Raw genomic sequence first — 13,033 nt, forward strand, 5'->3', positions numbered from 1 at the left:
AGAAGTGTAAAGAAGTGGACATGTGGAGAAGTGGACGAGTAAAGAAGTGGACGTGGAGAAGTGTGAAGAAGTGTAAAGAAGTGAACGTGTGGAGAAGTGTAAAGAAGTGGACGTGTGGAGAAGTGTAAAGAAGTGTAACGAAGTGGACATGTGGAGAAGTGTAAAGAAGTGGACATGTGGAGAAGTGTAAAGAAGTGGATGTGTGGAGAAGTGTAAAGAAGTGGACGTGTGGAGAAGTGTAAAGAAGTGGATGTGTGGAGAAGTGTAAAGAAGTGGACATGTGGAGAAGTGTAAAGAAGTGGATGTGTGGAGAAGTGTAAAGAAGTGGACGTGTGGAGAAGTGTAAAGAAGTGGATGTGTGGAGAAGTGTAAAGAAGTGGACGTGTGGAGAAGTGTAAAGACGTGGATGTGTGGAGAAGTGTAAAGAAGTGGACGTGTGGAGAAGTGTAAAGACGTGGATGTGTGAAGAAGTGTAAAGATAGCCATAGGTGCCCTCTCTTCTTTTTCTCCCCCTTCTCTGCCTTTTCTTTTTTTCTCCAAACTCTCTCTCTCGCTCTTCTTTATTGCTCCCTTTCACATGTCCTCAATGATCTCAGTGCTTTTTCTTGTCTTTCTTTTTGAATTCTCTGTCTTCTTTGGCCCCATTTGCATACACCCCAATCACACTCCACCCCCCACCCCCACCCCGGGTGGTGTTGATATATGGGTTTGGCGACAGGTAAAACAAACAGAGAGCCAATCGATTCTGTAAACAGCAATGGAAGGAGGCCGTAAATAAAGTGGCACTGGCAGGAGAGCAAGACAGGCAGGAGAGAGGCGGAGGAGAAGAGCAGGGCTGAGAGGAGTTCATCCTTCCATTTCCCACCCTAATAACTCATTTATCTGTCACACACTCCCTTAAAAGGGCACTGCTCGCTGTTGGGACGCTGCGGCCATTAATGCTGATCCAGGACCGGTTCTGCTGTTTCTTTCATAGTGAGGAGGATTTAGTATTTTAATAAGGGAAGCTGACTCTAGACCAGTTTGCAAGTGCGGTTTGAATCCAGAGTGCACTACTCCCCCGATAAATGAGAAAAAGTTCCTATAAAATTGCATAGATTTTGACACTCACCAGATGGGATTATGATGAAGATCAGAATTGTACGTTTTGATGCCCCTGGAGTCAATGTAATCCATAGGATTACTGGAAGCTTGTTTACAGTTCCATTTTAAGCAGCTGCGCTCAGAGCTCCAGCGGGTTCGGTGGTGTCGTCCAGACTACAGGCACCGGGGGGTGGGGGTAGGGGGGGGGATTGAAGTTACTCAAGAGGGATTTTTGGCTGAAAACGAGATCACACGCTGTGGGTGATAGCGCAGTCGTGATTACCCTCCCCTCTCTTTCCCTGCAGATTTGTCTAGGTCTCTTATCACAGCAGTCGTGGTTGCCAGGGGGAGTGGAATAGGCGTCACGCGGGGACCGCGGCGATGCACAGGGGTGATTTCGAGTCAGCGCACACACCTTGCAGGGCTGAGGTTCAGAAATGAGTACATGAAGGTGCAGGAGGGAAAATCACGCAGAGAAAGAGAAAGAATTGAGAGAGCGAGCATGAGATAATGTTATTTAGTCAGCCATTTGATTAATTTGATTCTTTATTCACAAAAACTATTCCTGCCCCCAAGGAATTTACCTGCTCTCTTTTTAATCGAAGAATCTCAAAGGCAAATTAGTTTGTGCAAGCATATTGTGTGTGTGTGTGTGTGTGTGTGTGTGTGTGTGTGTGTGTGTGTGTGTGTGTGTCAGCTTTGTTGATTATCTTGGCATTGTTTGACAGCCTAAAATATAAATGTGAAAGTTTTCGGATTCGGTCATTTGAAACATAATATGTTTGTGTTTAAATGTTTTTGTGTTAAAATGTTTTGGTATTTAATATGCATGTCCTTATGTTTCAATAACTACTATGTCTACATACTCTGTGGAAGCCATGAATGCCTATATATGCCAAAGGTCTCACCAGCCACTACACTGGAAGCAACTATCTTGCACCTACACTTACTAGCCAGTTCATTAGGTACCCCTGGCGTTTGGGTGCATTGCATAGGTGCTCAATTTCAAACTGTAGCCCATCTGTTAGTCTTGGGGTTTTTGCATGTCGGTATCACTGCTAGGTGAAGAAGCGGCTGTTGCACAAAAATATCCAGGCCGCAGTAGCTCTCTGGTCATGCCCTGACCGCTGATGAAGTGCTAAATGGCTAACACACATTTTACATGGCAGCAGATGGGCTAATGTCTGTAACGGTACACCCACAAGGTGTTTCTAACTAATAAATGTCTGCAATTAAGTGGGTAGTGAGTGTATAATTCTGCTTTCTTTTATCTGCACAGTGAGTACTTGTCAGACATGAACTGGGTAGACCAAAGCTCTTCCACCCTCTTCATTTCCACATGCTTACTGAAGCGCACACACACACACACACACACACACACACACACACACACACACACGCTTATATGCACTTACTCTCAGCATCTTCTCTTAGCCACAGGCCAGGACTTCCAGTCTCTGTTCTCTACTCTCATGTTCCCTTCTGCCTCTCTTCCGCCATCCCTAGATGCACAAGGAGCACCGCAGTCTGGCTGGAAAAAAGGCTGTCCTGTTGGAGGGGTGAAAAGGACAAAAATGATAATAGGAGTACCTAGCTGGCCTTTTCTGTGTCTGCCTGAGGACCCGGTCTCTCTCTCTCCCCCGTCTTGTGTTCTTTCTATGGCCGCATATCGCGAACCAGACGCTTTTGTGATCGTGAGGGGTTTTAATGCGTTTACATTGAGGTTTTGGCTCAAAGGCATTAGGCCTGACAAAAGAGCATGGAGAAAAAAATTCAATATCCTAATGCATCCCTGAAAAATCGGGGGACTTTTATCTATGTCAAAACGCACTAAGTGTGCTAAAAATATCAATAGCTACCCCCTTCAACGGCTGTCACATATTCAATAAATAAAGTCGACTAGATGGACGTCGCGAGCCGGCGCGGGGCCCGAGAAGTGACACTTGCTCAAATTAAAGGAGGACAGAAACCATATTCATGCACGTTCTCGTGGCTCCGAGTCCGATTCCAAATCTCATTTATTTCCCAGAAAGCAGAGTGTTTATCTTTAAAATTTAATCTGAATCACCATAGCTGGAGGTTCGCCATTCTCAGAGACCATGCAAAGCTGAAGTGCTCTTTCTCTCTTTCTTTTCATTCTGCTCAATAGCAGCCGAAATGAACGTGCTGCAGGGGTTCTTAGCTCGGCCAAGCCCGGACTGACTGTGGATATTTGTTCCAAACCTGCAAGCAGCCACCTGCTCCCACTAATGAGTGTGTCCCACTGTAACGTCATAGGGAAGCCAATTAGTACAATCAGTTATCATTGCACGGTGTTGAAAGGAATTCCTGCGGCCGGCGAGGACCTTACCGGCGCCGATACTGAGACCCGTGGTGGAATTTAATAGTTAATAGTTTGATTAAGTAGGGACTCCTTGGGATGAGTGGTCTCAGTTGATGAGATCCATGAGGTACTTTTTCACTCACTTGTACTAACTCATACAGCAGAGGGATGTCAATGGTACGTTTCGTTCGGTGGGTTGCCACGGCAAGACGTTTCATGCTTCGTCTTATTTCTTATTCATCTTCGTATATGATTTCATATATGTTTCGTACAAACGAAACAGAGGGGGACGGAGAAATGCAGGGATGAGACGGTGAAAGAGAGAAAGAACAGCCAATGAGACAGAAGGGTGAGAATGGTGGGGCTCACAGCGAGATAAAGGCTAAGACAGTCACGTATACAGCCTAAAGGTCAGAGCCCGTGGGGGCTGATGGTCTTATGGTTGTTTGTCTTTCTTTGTTTGTGTATTTAACTCATTTTAACTAGACGCAGAGGGCGACGTCAAGGTGAATGGGACAGTGAGGAGACGTTGTAAGGCTAATCTTTTCAACTCTTACTGTTTGTTTACTGTTTTGCGGAGGAGACAAAGTGTGTGTGTGTGTGTGTGTGTGTGTGTGTGTACTGCCAACATTGGGTTATGAAGCAAGCTAGTGTCCCTGTTTGCAGTGAACCTGTCTGAATCCTCAAGGACTGCCTTTCAGGTTGGGTGAGGGAATACGGAAGACGTTTGGTGAGCCAGCTGCTCTTCTCATGATTTGGGTTGTATGGATCTGTGTGTCCAAATCCATAAGTCAAGATTTCAGTTTGGATCTTTTTGCACAGTTTCAGTGTAGTTTCTATCCTTTCACACACTTCAGACAGTTACACACACCATAACCAGTGTGGTACGATATAGCTTAGGTCTCAGTTTGTGTTCCCAAAGAGAATATCCTATGGATTTCTTAAGCAGCTCGACAGCTTTCCTTGCTATGAGTAAACTCACCCTTTCAACCACCCCACCCATGTACTCTTTAAACTTGCATTCTCATGCTATGAGGTCCAATTTAATATTCAGCTTTATTACATGAAATAGAATCACACACCATACAGAGACAGGGACGAGATGCCAAATATCTAGAGTGGAATCTATATTGTGTAGGGGAGACAGTTGTGTGGGTCAGCTCATGTGGAAGAGAGAGAAATGTGTGTTTGTGTGAGGTGAGTATTTGAATGGGGTATTTACTAAGAGAGTCTGAGACCATGGATCAGCTGGGACAGAACCATGGGTGTTTCTGTTTACTGGTAATGCAAACACATACGTGTACACACACAGAGAGAGAGAGAGAGAGAGAGAGAGAGAGAGAGAGAGAGAGAGAGAGAGAGAGAGAGAGAGAGAGAGAGAGAGAGAGAGAGAGAGAGAGAGAGAGAGAGAGAGAGAGAAGCTAGCTTGATATAATTTTAATAAAAAAGTTCTCAGTTGTACTTACACCAGAGACATATGCACACGCGATTCACTTTGAGGTCTCAGATCTGCCTTAACAGGGAATCCGCAACGTGGCGGGAAGGCCCGTGCGATATGCGCGCTACACGCGCTACACAGCCGAGACACGGAGGGATTTGGCCAGTGAGACCGGCGCACCTCAGCAGCTGGAAACGCAGCGAGAACAGACCGGCAACACGAGAGCGAAATGGATTATCTGAAGGGCGTATTGATCACCTCCCCGCGTCGATGCGCCACTGTGCCTTCATTACGACCTCGGTCGTAGCCTCCGGGTCTGAGTCCGCGCTCGCTCGGAAGGCACACGTCTCAGGACGTGATATTTTGGAGCGTCCAGCAACGGCGAGTAATAATACGAGGTGTGTTAAGGTCATAGGGGGAGGATACGTCCGTTATATAGGTATTGATCTCATGTTGATATAGTTTATACTGACGTCACCTTCGAGATATTCTGAAAACTCTCGTCGCCCATCGTTCATGTCTCTCCAAAAGACGCTGTTCGGTATCGATAAAGCAATTAGCAAATAAAATGCATTGCGGACTGTCTAAATGACTGGACGTTGGCCTCAGAACCAAGGGTATTATTCTGCATGTTCCTAACTCATTTACCTGACAAACAGTCAGAGGATGAAGGGTGCAGTAAATTATAGTCATTTTGTAAATACATTGGTAATTGTAGAGAGCCATCATGGAGGTAAACTAGTCCTCCATTTTCCCAGGCATTATTCCAGTCCTAGCTACTGGAACAGTCATCATCAACATTAAAAAATGTTCTTTCCTATTCATCCCTTAAGAAGAATCCAGTACAAGGGAGTGCATTTATGCTTTGGGTCAGACAAGGAATAATTTCAATACCCCCTGTCCCTACCGAAAAGGTCAGATTTGTACCAATTTTTAGCATGTCGAATCCTCTCAATAGAACAAGCCAGGCAGATCAGTGGCTGGCATCCAAAAATAGAAAAAAAACACCAAAGTGAATCTTGGATTGGGCATAAGGGGTTAGAAGGTTCAGTTTGTGCAGTCCTGGGTCGATATAGAGAAATCTCTCTCTCTCTCTCTCTCTCTCTCTCTCTCTCTCTCTCTCTCTCTCTCTCTCTCTCTCTCTCACACACACACACACACACGCACACACACACACACACCAAGTTTCTCTCCTTCCTTGCTCTCTCGCTCCCTCACTGTGGGGTGGGAGAGCCATAAATTAAAGTGGGGAATTACTGCTAACTGTTGGAATAAATTAGAGCGCTTTTGCATCTGTAAACACAGTCTGACTGCCTAATTACTGCACCCTCCCGCTGCGAGACTGAGGAGGGAGTGGGGGTGGGATCCAGAGATGGGCTCGCAATAAACACGGGTAACAGGACAAAGACTAGGAGCAGACTTTGGAAGTGAGGTGTTAAAATAGCAGAGATAAAGGGGGATGAGGAGAGAGAGAGAGAGAGAGAGAGAGAGTGTGTGTGTGTGTGTGTGTGTGTGAGAGAGAGAAAATGGTAATATTTTTAAATACTCCTTGGTGTGTGTACCAGTTTATGTGCCTAGAACAGCTGCATGAGGAGAGTGAGTGTATAAAACATGATGTAAATGGTGTGTTGACAGAAGTAAGTCTATCAGCGTGTCTATGTAAAAGTGTATGTATAAGCCTCTATATTCCCAGTACATAGATGTACACCGAGTTCCCAGTTTATTAGGTACACCGCCAAACATTCAAAGTCATAAGTCACATGCAAACTCAACACTGGTGTGCACAATGTCACCTCAAAAAACACCACTTACTGCAATTTTGTCTTAAATGGGCTCCGAAATCCAACGGCGAAACAGTGAACATGGAGTCCACGGGGCCCCTAGTGGCAGTGGGATGGTGTGCGTGGGAAAACCCTTCCCTGGCATCAGCTGTTAAGGCAGCTGTGCAATACCACCATTTCGGCATAGTTCCATGTTCCTGCACGAGGCAGCCTGCCTGGTGTTAGAGTCCATGCCCAAGTGAGCTCAGGCTGCTCTGGGGACTGGTACAAGCACCTGGAGCGGCTACACAGGTGCACTTAATAAACTGGCTGTGCTGAGTATATAAAATATACGCAATGAACGTTTTCCTCTGCTAGAGTACTTCCATGTCAACATACTCCCTAGCTACAGTTGGGTAATGCGTCGTAATGCCGGATTCAAACGGGCTTTTTGCTGGCTTTATTGTCCACGTGTGCTGAAGTGGCTGGGTCGATGTATGAATGACGCCTGAGTCAGAACTGAAAGGATGTGGCTAGATGTGTGCTATTTTGCTGTCTCCTTCAGCTGTAAAAATAACTCTCAAACAGTGGACCGCTCTGGTCAATGCATACCCATGGATTGCGCGTGAAGCAGGAAGGCACAGCATTTACAGTATGCTGTTAAACGGAGGAAAGTTCTCTCTTATTTGGGAGGCACGCTTACTGCAGTTATTCTGGGTCAATATCGTGGCCTCTTGAGCTGAAGAGTATCAAGGCAATCAGAGCAGGAACACAATCAGCCTGAGACTGGCCAATCAGTAATCAGTTAGAGCCCAAGAATTCTACTAGAATCAGCGGAGAGAGAGGGAGAGAGAGAGACTTAAGTCTCCATAAAATCTCCATGCCTCAATCAAATATCCATGAATTTTGGAATGTAGTAGTAGCATTTACCAAGGCTGAAATGATTTAAAAAAAACATTGTAGGAAGACTTGATGAGAGAAGAATGAACAAATGGAGGAATCTGAGGGAGAAAGAGATTAGAGGTTCTGTTTATATATATATATATATATATATATATATATATATATATATATATATATATATATATATATATATATATATATATATAAGACCACTTATCAAAGCATTCTTGATTGGGGGGGGGGGGGGGTGAGCCAAGTGCATAAGAGCAGATAGATAGACAGACAGAGAGACAGATAGATAGATAGATAGATAGATAGATAGACAGATAGATAGACAGATAGATAGATAGATAGATAGATAGATAGATAGATAGATAGATAGATAGATAGATAGATAGATAGATAGATAGATAGATAGATAGATAGATAGATAGATAGATAGCAGTAAGAGAGAGAGGGAAAGTAAGAGAGAAAAAAACTGTGGCCTTGGGGGAGCATCAGCTTTCTGGTGTCATGGCCAACACCTCCTCCTTTTTTCATCTCATACACACACACACACACACACACACACACATATATATATATATATATATATATATATATATATAGTTTGCTCGTTAACAGGTGCAGACAGCTCTAGTGATAACACACTAACACGCTTACATACTAACAAGACTCAGAGGCCCCCTCACAACAAGTTGGAAGGATCCATTTGCACCACACACTCCGGAAGACATATGGCAGGGTGAACACAGAGCTTCAAAGCTAAATAAGTTAATGATGGAATTAATTAATTAATTATTCATGAACTAATTAATTGGTTAATTATTCATTAATTAATTAACTCCTGCCAAGATATTACATACCCTGCATAATATTACATACTCAGATTCAGTTCATTTATAGTGTTTGCCATTTTTGTATGCATTCTTCATTATGTCACATATAGCACAACCTTGTCACTACCTTAAGCACGTCAAGAAATGTCCTCACAGTAGTCAGTAGTCATGCATGCATGCGGGTTCATTCAAAACATGTTTAATAATGTAATTAATGGCATTACATTGTTTCCTTAAATGCTATATGAGGATCCAATTGCAAGAGGTTTTAATAGTGAAATCAAACAAATCCGTGGGGGTCAGGCAGGTATTTGCAGTCAGCTCATTCTAAGGTCGGTAACATGGGTTGCTGTGTCCAGGGGGTGTCCAGGGGTCAGGTGTGAGACAAGGTCTAAAAAACAGGCAGAAGTCGGAAACCAGGAAGACAAACAAGATTCTAGAACACTCGGTACACACCATGAAGCAGCAATACTTCTCGACGTGAACGTAGGGCAGGGAAGCTTATAAAGGGGGCAGTAATGAGGAGAATGAGGATCAGGTGTGTGCTAGAACCCTGGGGAATCAGATCGGGGGTGTGTGCGAGTAGGCGTGGCAGCGCTGGGCTGAGTGTGGTTCCTGAGGTTCATAACACTTTCTTTTGCACATTCAGAAGATTTTTTTCTTTTTCTTTCCTTACTGGTTCGTTCATGTGAATACTTAAAACAATTAGTAAGCATGTTTATAATTATAACAATATATAATGATAATGCTATGAATTTACTTGTAATAATTGATATGTTAACAAACACTGAAAGAAGTAGATGTGTAACATAACAAAGTCAGAAATGTCATATGAAAATACATGAAGTTTTAGATTTCATGGAAAATTATATAGATTTGAACTGCTTGTTGAAAGTAGTATACTGTATGTAATGTGAAACATGTAAATTAATGGTATTTTAAAGTAACCATTATGACTGGCTAAGCCTAAACAACACAGTTCTCTGATTGGCTATCTTAAGCAAATTCTGGCTTGTGACTGGAGCAGAGCACACTATTCGTCAAAACAATTATGGCACATCTGTTTGGTAGGTAGGAAGTCCCTGCACAGGAGCCACACTCATTAATATCAATCTCATTATTGCAAGAAATGGCTCCGTTTTTCTCTCCCAAGTGCAGACACCCAAGTGATTTTTATAGTGCAGTATTTAGTCTCACTGTGGAATTTGAAAAGTGCTCATCGGAGGTTAATGGTTAGTGTGACTGTTACAGGGACCAAGTCAATTGAGGGTTTTTGATGACTGGTTATTATTGCTGATGGCCACTTGAATATTCACCAATAATAGCTGAGAATATCAATGATAAATACAAAAATTTTAGTTTAGAAGAAGATTCCAGGTGGCAGGTGGTATCTGAAGTGTGCTTTTACAAAAGATGAAGGCTTTCAGAGAAACAGAACATGTGAAAGCAAAGTGCAGCTGTTTCCTATTATATATATATATATATATATATATATATATATATATATATATATATATATATATATATATATATATATATATATATAGACACACACACACACACATTGTCATGTTTAAGAAACCAGTTTGAGATTATTTGAGCTACTCAGGTAGGCTGTGGAATTTAAATGATCATTTGGTATTAAAGTGCCCAAAATGTGCCAAGAAAATCTGCCCCATACCATCACGCCACCAGCAGCAGCCTGAACCGTCCATACGTGGCAGGATGGATCCATGTTTTCATGTTGTTTACGCCAAATTCTGACCCTGCCATCCGAATGTCACAGCAGAAATTGAGACTCATCAGACCAGCCAACATTTTTCCAATCATCTATTGTCCAATTTTTGTGCGATCCGTGCAAATTGTAGGCTCAGTTCCCTGTTCTTAGCTGACAGGAGTGGCACATGGTGCGGTCTTCTGCTGTTGTATTCCATCTGCTTTAAGGTTCTACGTGTTTGTGTTCAGAGATGTTCGTCTGCATACCTCGGTTGTAATGAGTGGTTGAGTTACTGTTACTGTCTATCAGCTCAAACCAATCTGGCCAGTCTCCTCTGACCTTTTGCATTAACAAGCCATTTTCACCCAGAAAACTGCTGCTCACTAGATATTTTCTCTATTTTGGAACATTCTGTAAACCCTACAGATGGTGGTGCATGAAAAATCCCAGTAGATCAGCAGTATCTGAAATACTCAGACCCACCTATCTAGCACCAACAATCATGCCATTTTCATAGTCACTTAAATCACCTTTCTTCCCCATGCAATAAATAATGAAGAGAAACTGCTGTGACAAATTTCCTTTTATTCAACACATTTGCATCTTGTTTATACAAAATTCTTTTTAAAAGGTCCGACTGAATGATGTCAGTGTTTGCTAGCTTGCTATAGATAGAAACAGATGGAAGTGTTGAGTTCAATACCATAAGTGTTAGTTTAACCTTAGATCTGCACTACTCTCTCTCTCTCTTTCCCACTAACTCTCTCTCTCCCTGTTCCTCAATAATTAACACCAAGATTCTTCTCTTGTCAACTCTACAAAGCCCTCACAGGACCACAGGAAAGAAAGAAGCAAACAGACAGGCAGTGCAGGTGAACCACTGAAGTTTAAGGATCGCTGGCCGCCTGCACGTGCACAGACAATCATTCCCATTTTTCAGGTGTAATTACCTGGCAGGTTGGATGCATGTGCAAGGAGCCCCCCCCCCCCCAAACCAAGACAGGAAGAGTCAGGAGAAAATGATGATCAAGAGCAGCATGTTTGGGCAGCAGAGCCACAGCTGGCTAGACAAATCTAAACTGCGACCAGGAAAACGCAAAGGCCAACAGTAGAACACTATGGTCCAAACAGCACAACAAATACCAAGAGTTTTGCAGAGCACAAGCTACAAGATAGAAGCTTATGGACTAGACAGGGTGTAACGAGAAATAGATGCTGGCTTAACAGTGGGCTGGCGATTTTGAAAGCTGCCAGCATGGAGCTAGGAGGGGTCAGGGATGGGGAAAATGACTTAATGGAGCTTTTATTAGTAAAATAAAGAGGCTTTTGAATACAAATTTTTAAGCAAAAGTACATACAGGTCTCACACCTGTTGTTTCGGCAGTACAATGTCAGTGTTTTGGCACCTAGTTGTCAAGCCCTCTTCGGTACCTTTCAGTGGTGACTTTGAAGCCTTTGAACTACTCAGCACTCATACAGCTGGGTAAAGAACAAAGGGCATCTTGGTGACTGTTGTCATATGACATATTCAGATATGACACATGTCAGACTCTGGTACCTGCTTGCATAGCTGCCTTATATAAGTGATGGTGTAAATATATTGAGACACAGGGACCTTTGAGAAACACTCAGTACACATACAGGTGTCTATGCTATAAAGACACATTTATGTGTGGAATGATGGTAGATGGATTGGATGGATGGATGGATGGATGGATGGATGGATGGATGGATGGATGGATGGATGGATGGATGGACGGACGGACGGACGGACCATCAGGCAAATAGACAGTTGGACAGACGGCTGGATGAATAAATGGCTGGATAGATGCAGTGATGGATGGATAGATTAATGGTTTGATGGATGAACAACTAAGGAAATGGAAGGACAAATACTGATGAAAGCCAAACATTTTATTTCAAGTGTTGGAAGAGGGAATATATGAAGATAACACACCTCAAACCTAAGTAGGCCTAATTTTAATTCAAATACCTGAAAGAGCTGTAGTGGTCCATCTTGGTTGAAGACGGTTAATGCCAGCTAGCACTTGAGGCTCAATAGGGTGTTGAATATTGAATGCATCCATACGAAAGTGGAGAGCACTGAATTAAGCTTGCCGTGATTGTACGTTCAAGACGAGCCAGAGCGTCCGTAAAGAGAGCTCGGGGTGAGGTGCTGCTGAAACTCTGCCAAGCTCCGTGCGCGGCCTGTGATGTATCCGTCCTGTGTAAACCTATGACGGCCGCAAGCACAAGGAAAACAGCAGCAGGAAACAAACTCGTTCAATCCAATGCGACATTTTCCCAATGCTAAACTAATTATGGATGTGGAATAAATCCAGCTCTGGTGGCTAGGAGTTCATGAACCGAGGGGCGCGGGGCAGAGGAAGCGTTTTCTGAGGTTGATCCGGTGTGACCAGAGAAAGGGAATTGCCACTTAGCATATTCGTTCAATCTGGTATGACAAGCCATGTGTGTGCATCGACAAACAAGGGCACCTTTAAGGAATGCAAATATTATTTGTGACCATGGAGAAAAGAGCAAAAGGGTGACAGACAGAGAGAGAGAGAGAGAGAGAGAGAGAGAGAGAGAGAGAGAGAGAGAGCCTAGGTGGGAGGCAGAAAAAGCATTTTTGTATGAATACTAATTAATTAGCCCGAAAGATTTATCACTGGTATTGATTATCACACAGAGAAGGTCTTAACATATCCCACCAAGCACTGTATCAATAGAGAAATATGAATATTTATGCACAATGTAAAATATATTTATATTTAAAGCATGTACACAAGGTCGCTGATGTGTTACTCTGGCACCGGTCCACATATCCAGATGCATATTCCATAACTACCCCCCCACATCCCCATGGCACACACAAAACACACCGATGTGCAGACATTAAAGATGATGCCCTGGCATCTTCTGGCACTTTCTGCCATGCACAGCTTACTTCCTACCACATGCTACCCC

The sequence above is a fragment of the Electrophorus electricus genome, chromosome 6, assembly GCF_013358815.1.
Source record: "Electrophorus electricus isolate fEleEle1 chromosome 6, fEleEle1.pri, whole genome shotgun sequence".
Classification (NCBI taxonomy): domain Eukaryota; kingdom Metazoa; phylum Chordata; class Actinopteri; order Gymnotiformes; family Gymnotidae; genus Electrophorus; species Electrophorus electricus.